Genomic DNA, 23,343 nt, shown 5'->3' with positions numbered 1-23,343 from the left:
GTGAGTTCAGCTAAATATTTTGAGACAGTACCTAGAAGTAGAAAAATATCTTTAAGCTAGAATTAGTACTTTTAAGATCTGTTTAGCTATAAGGGAGAGGAAATAAAATGCTTGTTGTTTGGTTTCATCTTAGAATATCTTATCTCGCCTCTCCTTAGCAATTCCAGTCTTGAAAAGGTAGAGTAGGCCTGCACAACATATGGCCTGAGGGCTGCTTACAGCCTGCCAAAGGATTTTGGGTGGCCCACCAAAAAATAGAGAGAATGTAAAAGAAAGTAAAGATGTAATGACTATTTTGTTCATGCTTGGCTTAACCTGAGTTCCACTGTGCACTCTCTCCTGTTTGTCACGTGACCCACAGCAACCATAGTCTCTCTCTAGTCTGAGGGTAATGAGAATCTTATCTTTTCATTGTGTTTTGGGTTGTTACTAAATGTAGATAGTAAGAAAACTTGAAAAACATATTAAATCTTGTACTGCTGAGCAAAGTAATTTCTTTAATATTAAAGTTATATCATGATAAAAATCTTAAGTAATAAGTGTAATTAGTTGATATTGATTGAAATTTCCTTTTTTTAAAAAAATGGTTTATTTGCAGAATAGTTTAATCATTAATTACACCTTTATTTGGAAAGTGAGCTACTGAAAACCTATTCCTCTGTCATCCCCCCCCCCCCTTTAAAAAATAGTACTATTCCGTTCACAAAGTACTTTCATTAATTTGTTTGCTTGTAACAGTCATCTAGGGCAGCTAGGTAGATCAGTAGATAAGAGTGCTGGGCCTGGACTCAGGAAGCCCTGTGTTCAAATTTGGCCTCAGACATTTATTTAGCTGAGTGACCCCAGGCAAGTCCACTTAACCTTTGTTTGCCTTAATCCACTGGAGAAGGAAATGGCAAACAACTCCAGTTTCTTTGCCAAGAAAACTCCACGGATAGTATGGTCCATAGGATCACAGAGAATTGGACATGGCTGAAGGACTGAACAAAAATAACCTTCTTAAGTACATAGAGTAGGGATTATTATCTCTATTTTACAGATGAGGAAGCAAAGTAGAAAGGTAAAGCAATTTTGTGAAGGTGTAAGAGCATGGGATTTGGACATAAGTGTTATTATCAACTTGATGGTGTTTTCCCCTCTGCTATCCCCTGTGGTTTAAAAAAAAAAAGTACATATATATATATATATATGTATGTAGACAAGTAAGTAGCAAAAGGCATTTCACTTTGTAGACTAATCGTTTTTTTTCTACTGTCCAGATTGAGAATTCATGCTTTCCCTTCAGTAATATGTTACTTCCGTAACTAAAATGTCCATTTTACCAAAAGATTCCACTGCTGGCATGTGTGTGAAATAGCAGGCAGAAAGATCTCATATGTTTCAACATATTAAGAATATCACTTTTTATAATATTAAAGAATTAGAAAAAGAATAATTGCCCATTGATTTGGGAACATTTAAATAAGTTGTGGTATATATTGAAATATTACTGGGCTGTAAGAAACAGCAAAGCATAGGAATACTTGCATAAACTCATGCAGAGTGAAGTAAGCAGAACCAGGAAAACAGTATTAATAATGATTACAGCAAAGTAGATGGCAAGAACAGAAAAATGAAACAGAATGACATGTAATTAGAATGACTAAGTTTAGCCCTAGCAAGAGATGAGAAAATGAACCTTCTTTATTTTCAGATTTGGGCAATGGCAGGTGCAGAACAATACTATCCCGAACTTGATTATTGTCTTGGTTAGTTTTACTGAAAATTTTTTTCCTTTTTATCGTTTCATACAAGGATTTGCTTATTGGTTAGAGGAGGTAGAGATATAATCAGAAATGAAGATGTTATAAAAACTGAAGCTATCACTAAAAACTAAAAATGTTTAAAGAGTGATTACTTCTGGTCTTTTGAAAGCCTTTGTAACAACATAAAATGCAGGTAGTGCAACATGAGTATCCTCTAAGGTATTGGAGTTCTTTGAGACAGTGTCAGCACTCTTATTTTTTCTATAATCAGTTAAAAGGAGAGCTGAGCCTCACAGAAGAGCAGATTGGGAAAAGTGGGTGGGTGCCTTTTTTTGGGGGGGGGGGTGAGCAAGCCAACAAAGGGATTTCATCTGCCCAAATCAAAGTGGCTAGATTTTCATGGTGTACTATGGTGATTGACTGTATGTTTGTTATACTCATAAGATAGCCACTGGCATCTTTTTCTGATACCTTATTGTGATGGGAAAGTGATCCTGGCCTCTCAAAAACCATGCAAGTAAGAATGTAAACTGGCAGGCCAGGCCCTTCCAAGCTGGAAAGGTTTTGAATATGGACTTGGCAATGGACTGTTGTAGAAGACTAGCCAAACTAATTGGGAGGAAGTTTCTAAAAATACAGGCTATTGTGATCAGAAATTTCACCATCATATGATAATTTTTTTGAACATGGCAATTCATGATGGTAGTTCTCTCTTTTTGTTTTCCTTTTCTCCTTTCTTCTCTTTCTTCTTCCCCTTCCTTCCTCTTCTCCCACTTTCTCCTTTCACTCCCTCCTTCCATCCCTTCCTAAAACAAACTGGAGTGGCTTTGGAGGGACATTTAATGGAGCTCTATTGTATTGTAATAATATGTTTTTAGAGGATCAGCCGCTAAGTTATTATTTATAGATGGTCTGAAAATTCTAATTTTTACTTAGTACCTACTCTCTGCCCTATATACCATTTTGTCTCCTTCGTCGAACATAAATGATGGCCATTTTACTTTATTTTATGAATTGTAGTCAAAATTCATCCGTAAGTGCTGGTGATGAGGTCAGTATTTAATTGTGTTGGTCCTTAGAAAGTAGGCATAGCCTGTTTCTGTGATTGTACTTTGCAGCATAAAAAAACCTTTGAGAACATATGCAGCGCTGGCTTAGCCTTTGAGAATACCACTCATGATGAAGTATTAGATGTTTTAAACTCAACATGTACATCTTCCAAATACTCAATTTTTCCTAACTTCGCAATTATTGTTGAGATCCAAGCAACCTTGTCATCCACAACTCCTTAATCTCTTGCGCGCCCCCCCCCCCCCCCCAATATCCAATCATTTCCCAAGTTCTATGGATTCTACCTTCCCAGCATCTCTAGAAGACACATCCTTTTCTTCTGACAACCCACTGGTGCAGTTCCTCCTCACCTTGCACCTGTCTATATATTGCAGTAGTCTGCTAGTGGTTCTGTCTGCCTCAAGTCTCTCCTCAGTTCAGTCCATCCTCTCAGCTGTTACATTGATCTTCCTAAAGTACAAGTCTGACAGGTCTCACTTCTCTACTCTTTGATTTACTCATCTCTTTGGTTTTTGTTGATCTACTCTTCTCTTTTTTTAAAGCAAGTATTCAAATAGTTTTGCTGATTGTTGCTTTGTAATATAGTTTAAGGGCAGTAAATATTATTCTCCTTTTCCTTTTTTTATTTCCCTCGATAGTTATAGATAATTTTTTTTCCTTCAAATACATTTTGTTATTTTTATCTCTGTAAAGATATTGGTAGTTTAATTGATATAGCCCTAAATCTATAATTTAGTTCTTTCAAATAACATCTCATTTTTCAGAAAGCAGAGCATTGTTTCTTTTTTTTTTTTTGAGGTGGGAAGGCAGGGCAATTGGAGTTAAGTGACTTGCCCAATGTCACACAGCTAGTGTGTCAGGTGTCTGAGGCCAAATTTGAACTCAGGTCTTCCTGACTCCAGGGCCAGCACTCTACTCACTTTGCTACCTAGCTGCCCCTAGAGTATTTCTTAAGCCCTTTAAACTTCTCCAGCCGGGAGAGCATGTTATATTTTATATGCATGTAGTGATTACTTAACTTTGAAAGGAACATAAATGCAGCATAATCTTCTCCAAATTCCTGAAATGTTGCCCTGTCCATCATACTGTAAAAAAAAAAAAAAAAGTTTTTATTGATGCCGTTTGCTTTAGCATTGCTGTGTCAGAAACTGTGCTAAAAGTATTTTTTAAAAATAGGTTCAGCAAAACCAACTAATACATTGATCCTATCTGACAGCACATGAAACATTATATATTCCTACCTCCCCTACTTCTATAAAAAGGGGAGAAATGGATTAAAAAAATCTTTTCTGTGAGCCTGCTCATTATAATTTCACAATGTTCAGTTTTATTTTGTTATTTTTAACTTTCATATTACTGTGGTCCTTATTTATATTTTCCTGGTTCTGCTAATGTACTTCTCCATCAGTTCATATCACAGATCTTCAAGGAAATGGTTGGTGAACTTCTAGAAAAGGAAATGGTAAAAATGCTCGGGGATCACTTATTAGGAACTGGTCATTTCAGACTAATCTCATTTTCTTTTTTGACAGGATTACAAAACTAGCAGATTAAGGGGACAATGTGAATATAGTATACCTAGATTTTTTTGAACAACAGAAAAAGAGGTTTATATGTGAATATGTAAGTTTCTATTATATACAGTTGGTTTTTGAAAAATGTTTTAAATTCACTGTATTCCCCAAACTGCTTTACTTACCCCTTTCCTTTTGAACTTTCATCTCTTTTTACAAAAATAAAATTAAATTTTATTTTCAGATCGGCATTCTCTTCCTCCCTCCTCCCCATCCCTCATTTGAGAAAATAAGAAAAATAGACCTTTGTTACAAACACGTGTAGTTTAAGCAACACATACTCCCACATCGTCCCTGTTAAAAAAAAAATCTCAATCTGTACTCTTAGTTCATCACCTCTCTTTTAGTTTGGTAGCATGTTTCATCTTGAGTGCTAAGAGTTTCTAAATCTTTCAAAGTTGTGTGTATTTATAGTATTAGTGTTATTGTATAAATTTTTCTGGTTCTGTTCACTTCGGTCTTCGTCAGTTCATGCAAGTCTACTCAGTTTTTTCCAAAACTATACCCTTCATTATTTCTTGCAGCACAATAGTATTCCATCACATTCTTATAACAGAACTTGTTCACTTCTCCTTGAATGAGCACTCTCCCTCAGTTTCCAATTTGCCACCATGAAAAGAGTGACTGTAGATATTTTTGTACATATGGATTCTTTTCCTCTTCCTTTTTCTCTCTGGTGTATAGACCTAGGAATGATACTGCTGTTTGTCTAGATTTTTAGCAAAACTTTTAGTAAAATATCTTCTCCAATTCTTGTGGAGAGGATTGAGAGAGATGGAATAAATGATAATAAAGTTAGATGGATTCAGAACTAGTTGATGATAAAATGTCAGTATCTCAGGGGGTCTCTAGTGGGATATCCTAGAGATCTGTGATTGGATCTGTGCTTTAATGTGACTTGGAGAAAGGTCTAGATAACATACTTATCAGATTTTCATGACACTAAGCTGAGAGTAGTTGCTAATATAATGAATGACAGAATCAGGATCCAAAAGAATTTTGACAGGCAAGAATATTTGACCAAATCTAATAAGACAAAATTCATTAGGGATGATGGGTTCAAAAAAATCTTCTTCATAGTTACAAGATAGTAAAGCATGATTAGACAGCAGTTTGTCTGAAAATGTTCTGAGGGTTTACTATAGTAGACTGCAGGGTTAATGTGAGTATGCAGTATAGTATGGCAGCCACTCCTTAGCATAGTGCCTGGCACATTGTAAGTGCTTCATAAACATTTGACTGACTGATTGACTTTATCAGATTTCCTCTGCTATACTATGTTTAGTTCTGGATGCCACGGTTTAGGAAGAACATTGATAATAAGCTGAAGATACTCTGAGGAGGACAACTGCGGTAGTGAAGCCTGGGAGTCCATGTCAGATGATGGTCTCTTGAAAGAACTAGACATATTTAGCCTAGAGAAGATTAAAGAGAAGGGGCCATGATAGCTGTCTTCAAGCATATGGAAAGCTGTCGTGGAGATGGTAAGACTTTTTCTGCTTTCCGATAGGGAAGAACCAGGAGCAGTGACTTAGGCTTTGAATGAGGAAACACCTCTAACAATTAGAGTTGTCTAAAAAGTGGAGTTGGTTGCCTCAAGAAATAGTCCTTGAAGGTTAATAGAGACTGGATGTTCAATTGTTGAATATGTTGTAGTTGGAATTCCTTTTATGTATGGATTAGCCTAGGTAGCTGCTGAAGTCCTTTTAAAATATCAGTTCGTGGTTTATTTAGTATTTGGATTAGTATGACACTTGGAGAATTAACCGCATTGTAAATATGTAGGGACAGCTAGGTGGCACAGTAGATAAGAGTGCCTGCCCTGGTGTTGGAAAGACTCATCTTCCTGAGTTTAAATCTGGCCTCAGACACTTAATAGCTGTGTGATCCTGGGCAAGTCACTTAACCTGTTTACTTCGGTTTCCTTATCTGTCAAATGAGCTGGAGAAGAAAATGGCAAACCACTGGAGTTATCCTTTCCAGGAAAACCCTAAATGAGATCATGGAGAGTTGAACACAACTGAAATAAGACTGAACCTGTTAATAGATCTTTTTACATCATATAGAAATTTAGAACTACTGATATGTGTATGTGTTTGTATGTAGATATACATATGTGCATGTCTTACATATATATTTATATATATACATATATATACACACATATTCACATAGAAAAGTCTCTGGGAACATTATATATGCTTAGAGATGTGATATTGTGCTTATGTCATATCCAGTGCTAATGCAGAAAGCACAAATGTCCATTAGAAAAGAGTTATTGTATGGTGTTTTTTATTGTATGGAGCCAGAAATTTTTTAATTAAAATAAGCAGAGAGATTCCTTTGAACAGAAGGGCAACTGGAAGACAGGCAATGATCCCTAAGGTACTGAATCTTTTTAACACCAACCAGTTAATGACCACCATATAAGACAAGTAACATCCAGCATCAGTATGCATAAAAAAATGTTTAATAAACGGAAGGAACCACTTTACCAGATTGCTAATTCCTAACTTTAGGAAGAGATTTGAATATGTTCATAGATTTTATATCTCAACTTTATAGTAGCTATTGAATCACTATTCAGATAAGGAATTTGACTTTCTTGAAAAGTGCTTCATATATAATCCCTTAACTATGGTCATATTTTCTGGCTAAAAATGTGGCAGACTATTAAAAGGCTTTAATATTACAGTTCCCTTTGGATTCCCCAAATTGTATGTACACACTCTTCTTAAAACAAGTTTCCTCTGCAGGAGCCAGGTTTATCTTCCTGACTTCTGAAATGCCATTTTGTCCTAAGACAGAAGTGATACTGAGGAACATTTCATCCTTTATTCCATGTAGACCCTTAGTGATGGTAGAAATTTGGTGTGTCCTCTTAAGATTTTTCATTATAAATTTGTCATCTTTGCCACACATATAAGCCTAGCAAGTTAGAGGCCTTTAGCTTGATCTGAGCAACTAGCTGATCAAGCACTTTCAACCACCTATTCATGAACATCTTTCTCATAATATGAATTTGCATTAGTCCCTGAGTCAGGCTGAATTCAGAGAGGCACCTCTATCAGTCATTCACTCAATAAGCATTTATTAAGTGTTCACTATGTACCAGGCACTGTGCTAAACACTAGGAATACAAAGAGAGGCACAAGACAGTCTCTGTCCTTGAGAATCTCTCAGTCTCATGGAATGAAGATTTTGACACTTTTCCACATAGCCACACTATAATTTCTATGTTCCTCAAGGACTTAACTATGATAGTTTGAACGGTAGATACCATGTCTTTCCATTGTTATGTAATCAAATTGAGCAGAAACCATATTATGCAACTACTTTCAATAACGTCGTTTTTGGGAACATCAACTTCCAAGCCATGTATGTCAAAATATCCATTAGTTATAAAATGGTAAGCATCTTGCAATTAGTGCTGTATTTGAGAATATTGGGAAGGATTAATTTGTTGATAATCCCATCATAGTGGTCCAAAATAAGATTACTTTCTCCTGATCTCTCCCATCATTCCTATTGTGACAAAAATCAATTTCAGGTTTGTTTTTTTTTTTGACATGTTATAGCCTTTTCCTAGAGGTGATATTTGCTGTTCAAAAGAAGGGGTAGGGGTAGGGGTAGGGAAGAGACACCGATATCTTCCCAGTCACCTGGCCCAGAAACCTCAGTGTTAACTGCACATATTCAGTCTATTGCCAAATTTTGATGTTTCTGCCATCACACATCTCTTGTGTATTTCTATTACCCCACTTCGGACCATCATCATGACTGACCTGGCCTATTACAATAGCCTTCAAATTCAGCTTCTTACATCAAGTCTCTCCTGGTTCCAGTCCATCCTCCACTCAGTTGCCAAAGTAATTTTTTTTTTCTAAAGGATAGGATTCACCATGTCACCCTCTTACTCAGGAAACTTCAGTGGTTCTCTGTTATCTCCTGTATCTTATTGGTCCAGTCTCCTTACACTTTACTCTTGTTCGCAAACACTGCCATCCAGCTATACTTGCCTGTTAAACCTGCATACTTGATTTTTACATTGTTCCTGTCTTTCTTTCATTCCTGGAACACTCTCTCTAATCTTCTATGTCTCTTAGCTTCCCTGGCTAGTTTTCTGTACTCAATTCAAATCCTGCTTTTTGCAGGGGGCTTTTCCAGCTTAGGTATCTTCTCTTTAATGTGCTCCTTGAGGGCAAGGACTTACTAATTTTTTTTTCTTGTATTTCCATAGTTTAGCAGTATACTTGGCTCTTAGTAAGAGTTTAATAAATGCTTGCTGATGGATAATTGGCTGTTTCGTCCCCCATTCTTTGAATGCATTCTTTTACCTCTGCCTTTCTTCTGGGCTCACTTCAGGTTGCATTCTCTTCTGCCTGCTTGAATCCATTTTCACAGTACCTTCCTTGTATTTGCTTATCTTATATTTCTCCTGTAGAATGTAGCTCCTGGCTTGTTTGGGTTAATTTTATTTTTTGTTTTTTGTATCCCACATGGGGCCTTTCAGCTAGTATGTACTTAATGTATATTGACTGGAGTTTCTTTGTTCATTAATTTAATTCACTTAATTATAATACAAAATAATGTAGAATATCTTTGTGTCTTGTCTTCCTGCTAGTATGTTAGTTCCTTCAGGATTACTACCTGTGTCTTTAACTTGGTATCTCTGATACTCTGAGGGCACTTAAGATACTACATAAGTATTATAATAAAAATATAAATAAAAAGCACTTAGCACATTAGGTGCTATATAAATGCTTATCCCCTTCCCTTCCCTGATACCTAGCACAGTGCTCTGGACTCAGTGCTTAATAAATCTTTGTTGAATTTCTTTTGGGTTGGAAGTCCCCTATAGAAAAGAAATCAGACTTCATGTCTTTGGCCTGGGGAGACTCAACAGATTGAAATTATGTGGGAAACATTTCAGTGATCATGTCTTAGGAAGATTTTTCTGACAGTTTGAGTCGTCCACCAGTAGGAAGCTCACTATGACACTAAAGATTTATTACTTCTCAGAGAGGGACAAAACGGAATTGATGGCCTTTCAGTCCCCCTTTCAGTTCTGTTTTATGATCTTGTATTTTACAGGGGTTTGTTTCATCTATTGTGTAGAGAGGGTTGCAGTTTAATATTTGGCTCTTTAGCATTCTTGGAAGGAACTTACACTCAGTGACAAGATAGGTCAACAAGTTTTTATTTGCTGCTAGTTGTCTTACATTGTGCATTATAATGTTAGACATACCAAAAAAAATTAAACTGATTCCTGCCCTCTTATACTATTATAATAGTGATAGATCTGCCTATTCCAAGTTATTGTTATCATTTGGGTGGGGTCTATAGAGTTATTTATTGTGAACAATGGCTTTTTTACACAACTGTCCACAATTTTTGCTTCATCTCTCACTTTGCAAGTTATTTTGCTAAAAAGTATTTCTCACCATCCACAAACCGTGAATTGCATGTGAATCTGTTTAAAAATAAAATCTTCCTATCAGAACAAACTTCTGACAGTCATGGGTGAAGAAATGAGAACATAAGTGATACTGGAACTAATGTAAATTCCAGGTAAATATCATGAATCCAGGTGGATTTCTTTGCCTGAATGCATATCCAACTCATTCCGTATTCCCTGAATGTTTTTCAGACCATCACTTTCTTAGTTTGTTTATATTAAAATATTTATTTAAAGCCACAGGTTCTTAACTTGGTATGCATAAGTCAAAGGGTCCATGAACTTGGATGGGGGAAAAATGACCTTTATTCAAATGTAATTGGTTTCCTTTGTAATTCTTTATATTTTACTTTCTACATTTAAAAACAGTATTCTGAGGAGTCCATAGGCTTCACCAGACTATTGAAGAGGGCCATGATACAAGGACAGTTAAGAATTCCTGATATTGGCGAATTGCTAGACTTATGTATTCTGTGCTGTATACGAATCAGAAGACCTAGGTTTTGTTTCTACTTCTGTCACTTTTTAGCAATGTGGATTTAGAAATTCACACTGAACATTGGTTTCCTTAGAGAATATGATGTACGCCTGTGAACCAGAGTTCTCTGATTAAATAGAATTATAGAATTTCAGATTATGTGGTCCATACTTGAGGATGGTTTACTTATCTCCTCAAATACCCTAGTCTCTCATTTCATCAGCATTCTCAACATCTTTATCTACTTCAACTGCTAGCAGAGATACTTATACCCTTGATCTCGTAATTACCCATAAATAAGTTTCAAAAGCCCTTCACAACCTGATTCCAAACAACCGTTCCAAGTTTATTATGCACTGCTCCTCTTTATACATTCTAAAGTGCAGCTAAACGGACTTTCTTGTTGTACCTCATGCATAACATACTTCTCTATCCTGTGTTTTTGCCTGGGCTTTCCCCTGCATCTAGAATGTACTCTCATTGCTATCGCTTAGTATTCCTGTTTTCCTTCAGAGAACAGCCTAAGCATCACCACATCCTATACAAGGCTTTTCCAGCACCTTGTCTTCCCTTGTATTTTATTTTGCATATTCTTTGTATGTGTACATGTTATCTCCCTTTGTAGAATAAGTCCCCGGAAGACAGGTTTTCATTTTTTTTTCCTTTCTACCCTTTGAGTACTAAATGATAATTGAAAGCATGGGAGTAGATTATCTAGAGAAAACAAAGTAGTGGAAAAAAGGTGGCTAGGACAGAGCCAGAGAAGAAAGCCACTTGTTAATTATAGTAGTATTCAGTAAAAAATTGATAAGACCCAGTAGTATGAAATTTTTTGTTCATCACAAAATCCTGTCCTGCTCCCTCTCAGCTTCTTTCCTTTTAAATCTATTTCCTTTTCTAATTCAATTTTATTTTCATTTTTGAATTCTCTCCTTCCCTCTTCATTCACCCCCTGCCCATTGAGAAAGCAAGAAAAACAAAACCCTTTTCAAACCTATATTTCATTCTCATTTAGACCTCCATTGTTGCTACCTTCTCTGTTTTCCCAGGCTATCAAATCTACTCAGGTCTCCTTTTCTTCCCCTTGTGGTGTTTCCTTATCATATTACCATTCATGCCTCAATAAACCCCACCCTGATTTACCCCTATTATGTGCCTTTTCTGCCGTTACATTTGTATTCCCTATATTGAGTCCACTACAAATATATATTATCTGACCTAAGATGGGCCCTCAATGTTGCTTGACTCTTGTGTTCTTCTATATAATTGGTTATCACATTCCTAGATTGGGCTGTACTTAATCTTTCCTTTTCACCTTGACTCCTCTATATGTCCTCTCTCTCCTTTCTGCCAGCAAAGGAACTCTTTTTCATACTCTCCTGCCTTCAAAAAACAACCCAAACAAACCCCAAATCATTGGCTGGTAGCTTCCCCCCTTTCTTGTTCTCCACCTCAAAACCCTTCCACAGCGTAACCGTTCCTTTCTCATTTGCTCTGGTATTTGATGAAGAGGTGACTCTTTTTGCCTATGCCAACTATGCTTGTCTTGGCTGTCCCTGTTTCCTCCAGAAGCTTGCCCTTTCAGTCATCTCCTTTATCATCTTGAATATCTCGTTATCTGCTTTTTATTTCCCTGTTAGCATAAACAAACTTAGGTCTTCCTCATTCTTTAAAAACAAACCAAAAAAAGCCCTTAATTGACCCTATCATATATCTTTCCCTTCTTTCATAGCCATATTCCTCGAAGGGAATACCTAGACTTAACTTCCTCACCTCCTATACACTATTCAGTTTCCTGTTGGACCACTGCACCACTCCCCTTTTTTCTTCAGGGTTACCAGCCATCTCCTAATTGCTAAAACCTGATAGTCCCTGTGCGCCGCCCCCCCCCCCACCCCCATCTCACCCTTCTTAACTTCTCCATGGCTTTTTACAAATGTCAGTGATCCTAACCCTGATACAACTCTGTCCTTCAAATGCTACTTTGGATTACTATTGTTTCTTAATTTACTTTGTTGAACCATGATTCATATCATGCCCACTTAACTGTTGGTTTGGAACTCCATGCCTCTGTCCTGGGCCACTGTTTCCCTTTACCTGCTTTCTCTGGGTGATCACCTTTAATGCTTTAAATTATCATTTAGTACTCAAATCTAAATATTTAGCCCTGGTATATCTCCCAGACTCTGCTTGAGGTGGTGTAGTGGTTAGAGTGTCAGTCCTGGAATCAGTAAAACCTGAGTTCAAGTCTGGCCTCATACCCTTTCTAGCTATGTTACCCTGCGAAAGTCATTTAATTTCTCTTTGCCTCAGTTTCCTTATCTGTAAAATGAAGATAATGATAGTACCTATCTCCTGGGGCTGTTGTAAGGATCAAATGAGAGATAATAATTCTTAACATAGTGTCTGACACATAATAAGTGCTGTATAAATATTTTCTATTATTATGTCGCCTACTGCCTGCTGGACGTTGTTCTCTAAATGTTCCATAGGCACCTCAAATTTGTTGTTTCCAAAAACAGAACTTTTCATCTTTTCCCTGCGTCTACCCCTTCACTGAATTTGCCTGTTACTGTTTAGGGTTTCACCATTTTTTAGTCATCCAGGCATATCGATATACTGGCATCCTCAATTCTTTACTCATCCTTTCCATAATGTTTTAGTAGTTGCTAAGTTTTGTTGACACTCCTTGTTATGCATAAGTTACTACCTCTCTATTCACACAGCTCTCTCTGAGTCTTTCCAACTTCTAGAGTCTTCCCCTCTGAGATGACCTGTATGTTTGTCACATATGTATCTCGTATGTATGTAAGTGATTTACCTGTTGTCTCCTTTCTTAAAATATGAATTCCTTCCTAGCAGGGGCTGTTTTGGGCTTCATTTGGATACAAAATACTTAAAACATTCTTGTTGATTTGATTTGACATTGCTGAGAGAGAGAGAGAGGGACAGAGACAGAGAGAGACACAGAGACGAGAGAGAGAGAGAGAACGAAAATGAGAATGAATCCCAGTAAGATGAGGCAAAAAGAAAAAGCTTATCTATCAGAGTCCTGTGTGGTTCCAGGGGTGGAGCCCAGGTTTATCTTCCTGAGGACCTCTCTCCTAGACCAGGAGTGGGGAACCTGCAGCCTGGAGGCCACATGTAGCCCTCTCAGTGTGGCCCTTTGACTTAATCCAGGCTTCACAGAACAAATTCCCTTAATAAAAGTATTTGTTCTGTAAAATTTGGACTCAGTCAAAAGGCTGCACCCAAGAACCTAGAAGACAACAGGTTCCCTGTCCTAGACTATTGCAGTGATCTTCTTGGTCTCTCCCCTCTCCAATTTATCATCAACACTACTGCCAAAATAATCCTCCTGAAGTAGAGTTCTATCCATGTCATTTCCTTGATCAAGGATCAGTAGCTCTCTATTGCTTGTAGGATAAAACAATATCAATAAACGTTTACTTTTTACTGTGTTAAAATTTCTTCTCTTTGATTCAATATTATCATCTCCCACTACCATCAGTCAGCAAGCATTTATTAAGCAATTATGTACTTGCTAGGTTGTGAAGTGGGCTCAGCACTGGACTCTGCTGTAGACGCTCTTCTGCTGAGTGCTGTGGTCTGCTTCAGTTTTCTCATGTAAATGGGGTAATAGTAACACCAGGTTGTTGTGGGGATAACATTTGAAAAGCACTTTGTAAAACTTAAAGCATTATATAAATGCTAGCTACTATTATTACTATCATCATCATCATTATTATGTCACTTTGCTAAAATTTGAGGATATGAACAAAAAGCAAAACTATTCTAAATAGAGTTCACGTTCTAATAGAGAACACCAACAACGAGGTGTATATAAGAGAAATATAGAGTAGAAACAGAGTAATCTTAGAAGGGAAGGAACTAGCAACTAGGAGATGGTGAAGGAGGAAAAGCCTTGTGGAATTTGAGCTGAGTCTTGAAGAAAGCCAAGGTTCTCGAGGGCTGGTGACGAAGAGCATCCCAGGCATGGTAGATGGAGTGCCCTCTGTGAGAAACAGTGTAAGTAGGTCAGTCAGTATGGCAGAATTGTAGAGTTCAGGATAGATGGAGAAGGCTGAAAGATAGGAAGAAATACAGATCTTTAAGTATCAAATAGGAGTTTATATTTGATTGTGAAGGTAATAGGTATCTAGCTAATGGAATTTATTGAGTAGGTTGGTGACATGGTCACCCCTGCTCTCTGGAAAACCATTTTGGTGGTTTTGTGGAGGATGAATTAGAATAGGGAGAGATTGTGAGGCATGAAGATTAGTTAGAAATCCAAGTGAGAGGTGCTGAGGACCTGAACTAGGGAGATGAATGTGAGTAGAAATAAGGGGATTCATTCAAGAATTGTTGTGTAGATGGAAGTTAAAGGATTTGGCCATTGATGATAGGATATGTGAGATGAGTGAGTGTGAGGAGCTGTGGACTGCACCTGGGTTTGATTTTGAGTGACCTGGAGAGTAATAATAGGGAAGGGATGAGTTTTAGGGAAAAGACGATGAGATTTGTTTTAGACAAGCTGGGTTTGACATGCCAGTAGGTCATCAAGGTTGACATTTCCAATAGATAGTTGATGATGTGGGATTGGAACTTAAGAGGGGGACTAAAGCTAGAGAGAGAGAGAGAGAGAGAGAGAGAGTGTGTGTGTGTGTGTGTGTGTTTGTATGTATCTGGGAGTCATTTGCATGGAGATGGTAATTAAACTTATGGGGAGCTGATGAGGTCACCAAAAGAGAGTCTATATGTGAAGAGAAAACAGCAGAGTCCAGTGACATGTATAGTTTATGGGAGTAAAGTAGTAAAGTGGATGAAAATTCAGCACAGGCAACTTGAGAAAGAGGAGTCAGGTAGGAATAGAAACAAAATCAAGAGTGAGCAATGTCAGGAAAACTTAAGAGGACAAAATATCCAAGAGGAGAAGGTGGTTAACAGTGTCATGCTTCATAGAGTTGAAGAAGGATTGAGGGTGGTGGAAAGGCTATTAGATTTGGCTTTTTAGAAATCATTGCTAACTTTGCAAAGAGCAGTATCAGATGAATGAGACTGGCAGCTATATTGTAGATGGTTTAGAAGAGAATGACAGGAGAGGAATGGAGTATAGTACTTAAGGGAAGGAAAGATAGAGAAGGATAGCTAACAGGGATGGTGGGTTCTACTGAAGAATATTCAAATTTGAGAGAGACTTTGATATGCTTGCAAATAGTGAGGGAGGAAACATAAAGTATTGAAGGATGAATGGTTGGAGGTTCTTGGGGTGATTATGAAGTATAAGTTTCAGATTAATGAGGTTTAGAGAGAGGTGGGAAGGGTAAGATTATTTTCAGATAAAGGAATTTCCAAGTACTTGAAGGGCAAATTGGAACATTTGTGGGTGATGGTGGCAAGATGAATGCTTCTTTTCTCACTTCTGCCTTAGAACCCTTAGCTCTTTAAGGCTTAAACTTTAAGTCTTAAGCCTGTTAAGGCTTAACTCAGGTACCATCTCCTATGGGAAGATTTTCCTGACAATACCCCACTTGATTTGTTAGTACCTTTTTTTCTCCTCGTGTTGTATTTATGTATGTATTTGTTTTCCCAACCCATAGCACTGTGTGTTGCAGAGTATAAGGGGTTCATAGTAAACCTTTTCATTTATTTATCTTTTTAAATGTTCTTAATGTTTTAACTGATCCCTAAAAGAATATAAGCTCCTTGAGGGTAGGAGCTGGCACCCCCCTCCCCTCCACTGCCCTACCCCCCTCCCCCCAGTCTGTTTTTCTAGGGTCTGTCACAGAGCTTTATACATATTAGAAATGTAATAAATACTTATTGAGTAGAATTAAATCAACCCAAGTTTGACCTTTAAATAATAATTCACATGAAAACACTGTAAGAAGTCAAAGTAAATTTTGTCTTTAAATGTCTTTAAAAGATGATACTTTTAGATTCATTTAATTTCTAAAGTTATTGGTGAAGATTATTCCCCTTTATGACTGTATTTCAAAGCCAGTATTCATAAAATTATATTGTTTTTAATGTGAGAGGAAAAAAAATGATTTTTTCCTGGTTTCTGCTTGTTAGGCTGCCCTGAAGCTTTCGTGAAATTTTAACTGAATTTTTGGTGTTTGTCCTAATCATTTATTTTTCCTAAGTGAGTATATAGAATAGTGGTCTGAGAATATCACATTTGGATAGAACCTTAGAGAATATTGAGACAGAGTAGTATAATGAGTATTATTGTTATTATTATTATTGAATACAAGTCCCCTGCTTCAAGTCCTCTGCTTAATAGATCTGGAAACCCAGGCCCAGAGAGGATAAGTGACTTGCCTCAGATCACATCTGAAGTTAATTCAGAAACAGGGACCAGTAGCGTTTTCTACCAAACTGTACTTCTGAACCTCATTATAGTCTCCCACCAACTCTGAAATTTGTAGCTGTTTATAGTCCCCTTCTGCCCCTGCAGTCTTCTGTTGGAGAGAGTGCAGGGTAGGTGTGGGAGAGTTCCTCTTAGGTCTTCCATTTTAAGGAGGAGTCCAAGGCAGCCATTTCATCATTTCCCAGATGGTCACTCTTGGTTTAAATCATGTTGCTCCCTTCCCCTTCCCCCAGTTTTCTTTTATATTGTGAGCTCCTTGAGGGCGAGTGCTGTCTTTTATTTGCCCTTTTTTGGTATCCCCAGCACTTAGAACACTGTTTGGCACATAGTAGGTACTTAATAAATGTTTATTGACTATTGACTATTGACTAGACTTCTAGTCTGCTCTTTCTAAGCAGTAGAATTTCATTGTCTACTATGTATTTATAATAGATATAAGCAAAGGATTGTTCAAATTTATGTATAAGGTCAGCAAATGACAGATTGTGATTAGGATTTAAAATTACCAATGATCTTTGCATTAAATTCAGTGATTCTCCTTTTTTTCTTTCACTTTAGGTTCCAGGACAGACCAAAGTTACCTTCTTATTTACATTTCATCTATGGCCAACTGATGTAGCCAAGGGTTACTGCACACAGAAGTCAGGTAACTGCTTGAAATCAGCCTGGTAGTAGTTCCTTAATTTTTAGTTATGACTATTTGTAATTTTACCATCTATTATTGTCCTGAAAAACAGGAGACTTAGTATCACAGAAGGGCATTGGTCACACTTAGTGATTTGATTGTGTTATTTTTATTGTATTGTTAAGTAATAAATTTTCTTGTGCATAGTATGTATTGTTCTACTTTGTGAGAATTAATAATTTTTTGTTATAGTTTGTTAGGTTGACCTGAAGATAGTGGAAAGATCATTAACATAAAGGTCAAAACATTTAGGTTCTAGTCACACTCTACCTTATAGTAATATATTTATTCAAGAAAGGAAAAAAAAATATCCAAGAAGAAAAGGTAGTTAATAGTGTCATACTTCATAGAATTGAAGGATTGAAGATGTATTAATATAAAAGTGGAATGGCCTGCCTTAGGACATAGAGAGTTCATCCCAACCCCCTTGTTTGCAGTCTTTAAGAAAAGCTTAGGTGACCACTATGTTACAGTGGACTTCTTGTTCAGATTGGATTTAGATTGGGGATTCACAGATGTGTGATTTGTGAACTTAGGAAAAAAAAAGTTGGTAATTATTTTAATATAATGGGTTTCTTTTGTAATCCTTTATATTTTATTTTATGCATTTAAAAACATTGTATGAAGTGATCCATGTTACAAAAAAAATTAAGAATTTCTAATTGTGTGGTGTCTAAAGTCACTTCCAACTTGGTGATTCTGTTATTTACTAGTCATATGTTTTGGGGATATTTTTAACATTCTCTTCAAAATTTTTTTTATTATGAATTTGACAGACATCAACAATTATGCCCATTTCTATGGACAAAGAAGAATAGAAAAAAAAGAGTGTATATGATGCCATGAATTTCTTTTTGCTATTTTTAAATGTTTCATTGATTTTTCTTTTCTTTTTAAAAAATGTTACTCTCATAACTCCTTTATTTGCCCCTGAATAAATCCCCTCTTTCTTTATGGAAAAAAAAAAAGAAAACTCTCTTGTGAAAAATAAGTATGGTCAAGCAAAAGCAATCTGCACGTTAGCTATATCTGAAAATGTACGTTTCATTCTATACATTTAGTCTGTCACTTCTCTGCCAAGAAATGAGGAACATGAATTATTGTTTTGTCTTCTGGAGTGATGGTTAGTGTGCATCCTCTTAATTCTGGTCTTTCACTGTTACTGTTGTTTACAATGCTATAATCATTGTATAAATTGGTTCTGCTTACTTCACATCACATCAGAAACCTTCCAAGGTTTCTATAAAATTCATCCTATCCTTTTTATCATTTCTTATGGGGTGATAACATTCCATTATATTCAGCTAAGGGGTGCAGTGGATAGAGCACTGGACCGAGAAGCAAGAAGACCTGAGTTCAAAAATGACCTCACACACTTACTGGCTGGACAAGTTACTTAAGCTCTGTTTGCCCCAGCTTCCTTAGCCAGAGAATGGGGATAATAATAGCACCTACCTTTCAGGATTGTCATGAAGATAAAATGAGATAATATTCCTAAGGGCCTTGCAAACTCAAAAGTGCCATGTAAGTGCAGTTATTTTTGTTGTTTTTAATATATGCCATAGTTTGCTTTTCCATGCCTCACTTCATAGGGTCACCTTTTTGTTTCTATTTCTTTGCTAATATGATAAAGTGCTGCTACACATATTTTTGTACTTACAAGTACTTTTCCTCTTTCTTGGATCTTGTTGGGATATATGTTTAGTATTGTTCTGTCAAAGGTTATAAGCAGTTTAGTGACTTTTGAATTATAATCTCAAATTTCTTTTCAGAATAGTTGGACTAGTTAAGACTAATCCTTTCCTTAATACACTCTATCTCATTGTCCTTTCTCCCCTTTTTCTCCTGTTCACCTGTTGAATGACATATTTCTGTATGTGTGTGCACATGCATGAGCTTTTGACCAGTTCAGGTGACAGTGAAATTCAATTGTTGTCTGTGTGACGAGGCAGCTAAATGGATCCGTGGATAGAGTGTTGGACCTGGAGTCAGGAAGACCTGAGTTCAAATCTAGCCCCAGTCATTTACTAGCTGTGTAACCATGGGCAAGTCACTTAACTTCTGTTTGCCTTAACCCGCTTTAGAAGTAAATGGCAAACTACTCTAGTTTCTTTACCAAGAAAACTCCATGGACAGTATTGGTGTCCTGTGGTCCCACAGGGTCATGAAGAATAGGACATAACTGAGCAACCAAACAACAGAATTTTCCTCAACCCTTACTCCTTGTCTGTATAGATTTTTACTTATATATTGTATGAATGTATGAGATTATTTCCACCCATCCTTTCTCTCCTGCTGCGCCCTTCCCCAGCCCAAGTGTATTCTTTTTACCTTCCCTTTCCATTCTTCTTTCAGAATCGTCTCAGAGCCTTTCTCACCTTCTGTGACTCTTGATGATGATTAAATTTAGACTGCTAAGTCATGTGCTATCCTGACTTTGGTTCTTGAATTTTTTCTTTCTGGCTGCTTTCAGTACACTATTTTCTTTGACCTAGGAAGTTCAGAATTTTGGCTTATAATATTTCTGGGAGTTTCTGTTTTGGGATGTCATTGGATTTTTTTTCTATTTCTTCTTTACCCTCTGGTTCCAAGAGATCTAGACAGTTTTCATTTATCTTTCTTAAAACATGATGTCTATGACTTTCAGGTAGTCAGTGATTCTTAAATTTTTTTCTGCTTGATCTTTTTTCAGGTCAGTTTTTGTTATGAGATATCATACACTTTCTTTTTTTTTGTCTTGATTTTGTTTTAATATTTCTTGCTGTATAATAGAGTCATTAGCGATTCTGTTTTAATTTTTAGTGATTTTTTTTCCCTTGGTAAGGTTTTGTACCTTTTCTGCTAAGCTGTGTTGTTATTGTTCTGTTTAATTTTGATAGTCCCAGCAAGCACATTTTGTTAGCATGAATAGATTGAAATAGACATGCCAATTTACACTCCCAGAGACACTTGAAAATTTAAGTGTAAGAATGAAAGAACATTTCATTGAAATGATGCTTGCCATACTTTATGTATTGTCTGCTCACAACATCATTCAACTTCCTTTACTCCTCAGGAAGTGTCTCTTTAACTTCAGCCTACACCCCTTTGATAGTCTTAAGTCCACTGAGATCTTCTCAGCCATTTCTACTAAGTTCATTTTGAAAATCAGTTTATTGTTTCTCTTATCATTTTTTGAAACTGTGACCCGATTTTTCTTTCAGTGATAGCCTAGTTTCTCGAAAGTTTGTTTTGGACAATGACGGGACTTGTCAGCATCCAATTTGGTAAAGAACTGTGTCATTCTCTTAAGTAAGTGCTGCTGAGGCTTCTGTGAAGAACCTGGGGTTCCAAGTAACTGTTCTACGGCATGTGGTTGGGACACCCAGCTTGGAAGAAGCTGATCCCATTAGTGGCTCACAAAGAAAGACCAATCTGTGGATCTGGGGGGGGGCCCTGAAGTGTCAATTAATCAATCACTATTTATTAAGAGCTTACTTTGTGCCAGGCACTATGCTAAGCACTAGAGATATAAAAAGAGTCAAAGACAGTCCTTGCTTTCAAGAAACTCACAATCTAACAGGGGAGATGACACACAAACAAATATATACAAAACAAGCTATGTTTTAATAAGTAGGAATTTTAATATTTAATAGGAATTTATTAAAATAGAGAAAGCACTGGAATTAAGAAAAGTTAGGGAAGGCTTTTTGTAGAAAGTGGAATTTTAGTTGGGACTTAAAGAAACCAAGGAAGTGTCATGTAGGATAGCCAGAGAAAATGCCCAAAAGTTAAGAGATGGGATGTCTTTGTGGGAAGACCAGGAGATCATAGTCCCTGGATGGAAGAGTATGTTTTGAGGAGTAAGGCGCAAGAACAGTGGAAAGGCAGGAGGGGGCTACATTATGAAAGACTCTGAATGCCAAACAAAGCATTTCATTTCATATTTGGTCCTGGAGGCAATAGGTAGTCATTGGAGTTTACCGACAAGGTTGGGGCAGGGGACAACATGATCGGCTTTGCATTTTAGGAGAATCATTTTAGTGGCTGTATTGAAGATGGATTGGAGTGGAGATGGACTTGAGGCAGACAGACATACTAGCAGACTATTTCAATAGTCCAGGTGTGTGGTGGTGAGGGCCTGTAGTAGAGTGATGGCAGTGTCAGAGGAGAGAAGGGGTCTCTATCAGATGTTGCAGAGGTGAAATAACACAAGCCTTGGCAATAGATTGAATATGCAGTATGAGAGGATATCAAGGAGTGTAAGATTACTCCTAGGTTTTAAGCCTGAGGAGGATGGCATTGCCCTCTACCCTAATAAGAAAGGTAAAAGGAAGGGAAGATTTATGGCTAAAGATTCCGAGTTCCATTTCGGACATATTGAGTTTAAGATATCTACTGGACAGTCCATTATGTCTGAAAGGCAGTGGAGATATGAGATTAGAAGTCAGCAGAAACTTTGGGGCTGTTTGAGATTTGAGAATCACTGCATAGAGATGATAATTAAATCCACGGGAGCTTATGCCTTCACTAAATGAAGCCATATAGAAGGTGAAGAGATGAACGATATTAACTGGTAAGAAGTCCAGATTTGCTTGAAGGAGCTTAGAAAATCCACCTGGGAAATCTGATTAAAATAGACATACCAATTTACGCTCCCAGAGAGACATTTGAAAATTTAAGTGTAAGAATGAAAGAACATTTCATTGAATGATGCTTGCCATACTTTATATATTGGCTGCTCACAACATCATTCAGCTTCCTTTACTCTTCAGAATTGTCTCTTCAACTTCAGCCTATACCCCTTTGATAATTTTAAGTCCACTGAGATCTTCTTATCCATTTTTACTAAGTTCTGAAGAAGCTTGAAGCTTCTTTGTACCTTTCTTAAATATCTTAGCGTACCATCTATCTTTTTTTTTCTGGTGTTATAATTCTTGATACTGGATTCTTGATTGGAATTTTATGCAGCAGGAATAAAGAAGCAAAATCAATTTTCTTACGAAGTGTGAAGTATGCTTTTTCTTTCTAGTTATAATATTCCTTGCACATGTCACTGGGTTGGTTTCATGACAATTATTTAGCCACCATTTCAGTATTTACTATTCCCTATCAAACATCAACTGGTTCTGCATGGATTTCTTTCCTTATAAGTAGTCCATATATGATGGAGTGCTACCTATCTTGTTTAATAATAAACACTCACAATTATTATGCCAGAATACTGTTGCTAAGACAAATTAGAGATTTTGAGATTATTTTCAATCTAGTGAGCGATTTTTTTTTTTTTGGCAAAGTATCCCTTAGGATTTCTTCAATACTATGAAAGTACATGATCCCTGCAATAAGCTGATGGAAGAACTTATGAGCATCTTATCTTATTCAGGTATACCTACATCAGGCTCTGTTTGGTCAAAGAGTTTTACTCTACTACAGTACTCTAAATACTGATACTGAATATTACCTTTTATCTGATGACATAGCTTAACATTTTATTGATGTAAATGTCTTTGTGAATGTTTTCTGGACAATCTATGGCACACTTCACGTCTGTGGTATTCATTGCAACTGCTTCTTTCAGCCTCTTCACAGAAAATTGATTTTTTCTGCCAAAATCCACCTCACAAATGCCAATAACCAAACTAGCTACTTCATGGGGCTTTCAGGGTAGCTGATGGGCTTGGGCCTCTCTCGGTTGGCTTTATCCCACTGTAGCGAGAGATGGCCTTGCTGAGCTCCTGCCAATCTTCTATGAATCTTTTAATTCTTCCGTAGCTCTTACCCTCCCTTCCACCCACCCAATTTTTTTTTTTTTAGTGTTCTCATTTGGTTTTTAAAATAATTTTTTCGTTTTTCAGTTTTGCTTGTCCCCAAACTAGGTTTTATTTTGAAGCTTTGCTTATGGATGCTTTCTAGTCATTCTTTCTGGTTTTCATCTTGAGTGCATCATCACTGTGATAGCTTTTTCTGCTGGGATTCT

The 23,343-nt window shown here is 36.9% G+C and overlaps 1 protein-coding gene across 3 annotated transcripts in view; it reads left to right on the top strand.

The window, feature by feature from the left end:
• The window catches only part of GATAD2A (GATA zinc finger domain containing 2A), a 227,434-nt gene that overhangs the window by 67,235 nt on the left and 136,856 nt on the right, over window positions 1-23,343 (top strand). For all 3 annotated transcript variants that reach the window (XM_036738790.1, XM_036738797.1, XM_036738807.1), the window contains exon 2: window positions 17,258-17,345. The gene's annotated coding sequence lies outside the window, so the exon portion shown is untranslated. The remainder of the gene's footprint in view (window positions 1-17,257; window positions 17,346-23,343) is intronic.

This window comes from Trichosurus vulpecula, chromosome 1 (assembly GCF_011100635.1).
Source record: "Trichosurus vulpecula isolate mTriVul1 chromosome 1, mTriVul1.pri, whole genome shotgun sequence".
NCBI lineage: Eukaryota > Metazoa > Chordata > Mammalia > Diprotodontia > Phalangeridae > Trichosurus > Trichosurus vulpecula.
This window is presented reverse-complemented; position numbering and strand designations above follow the sequence as displayed.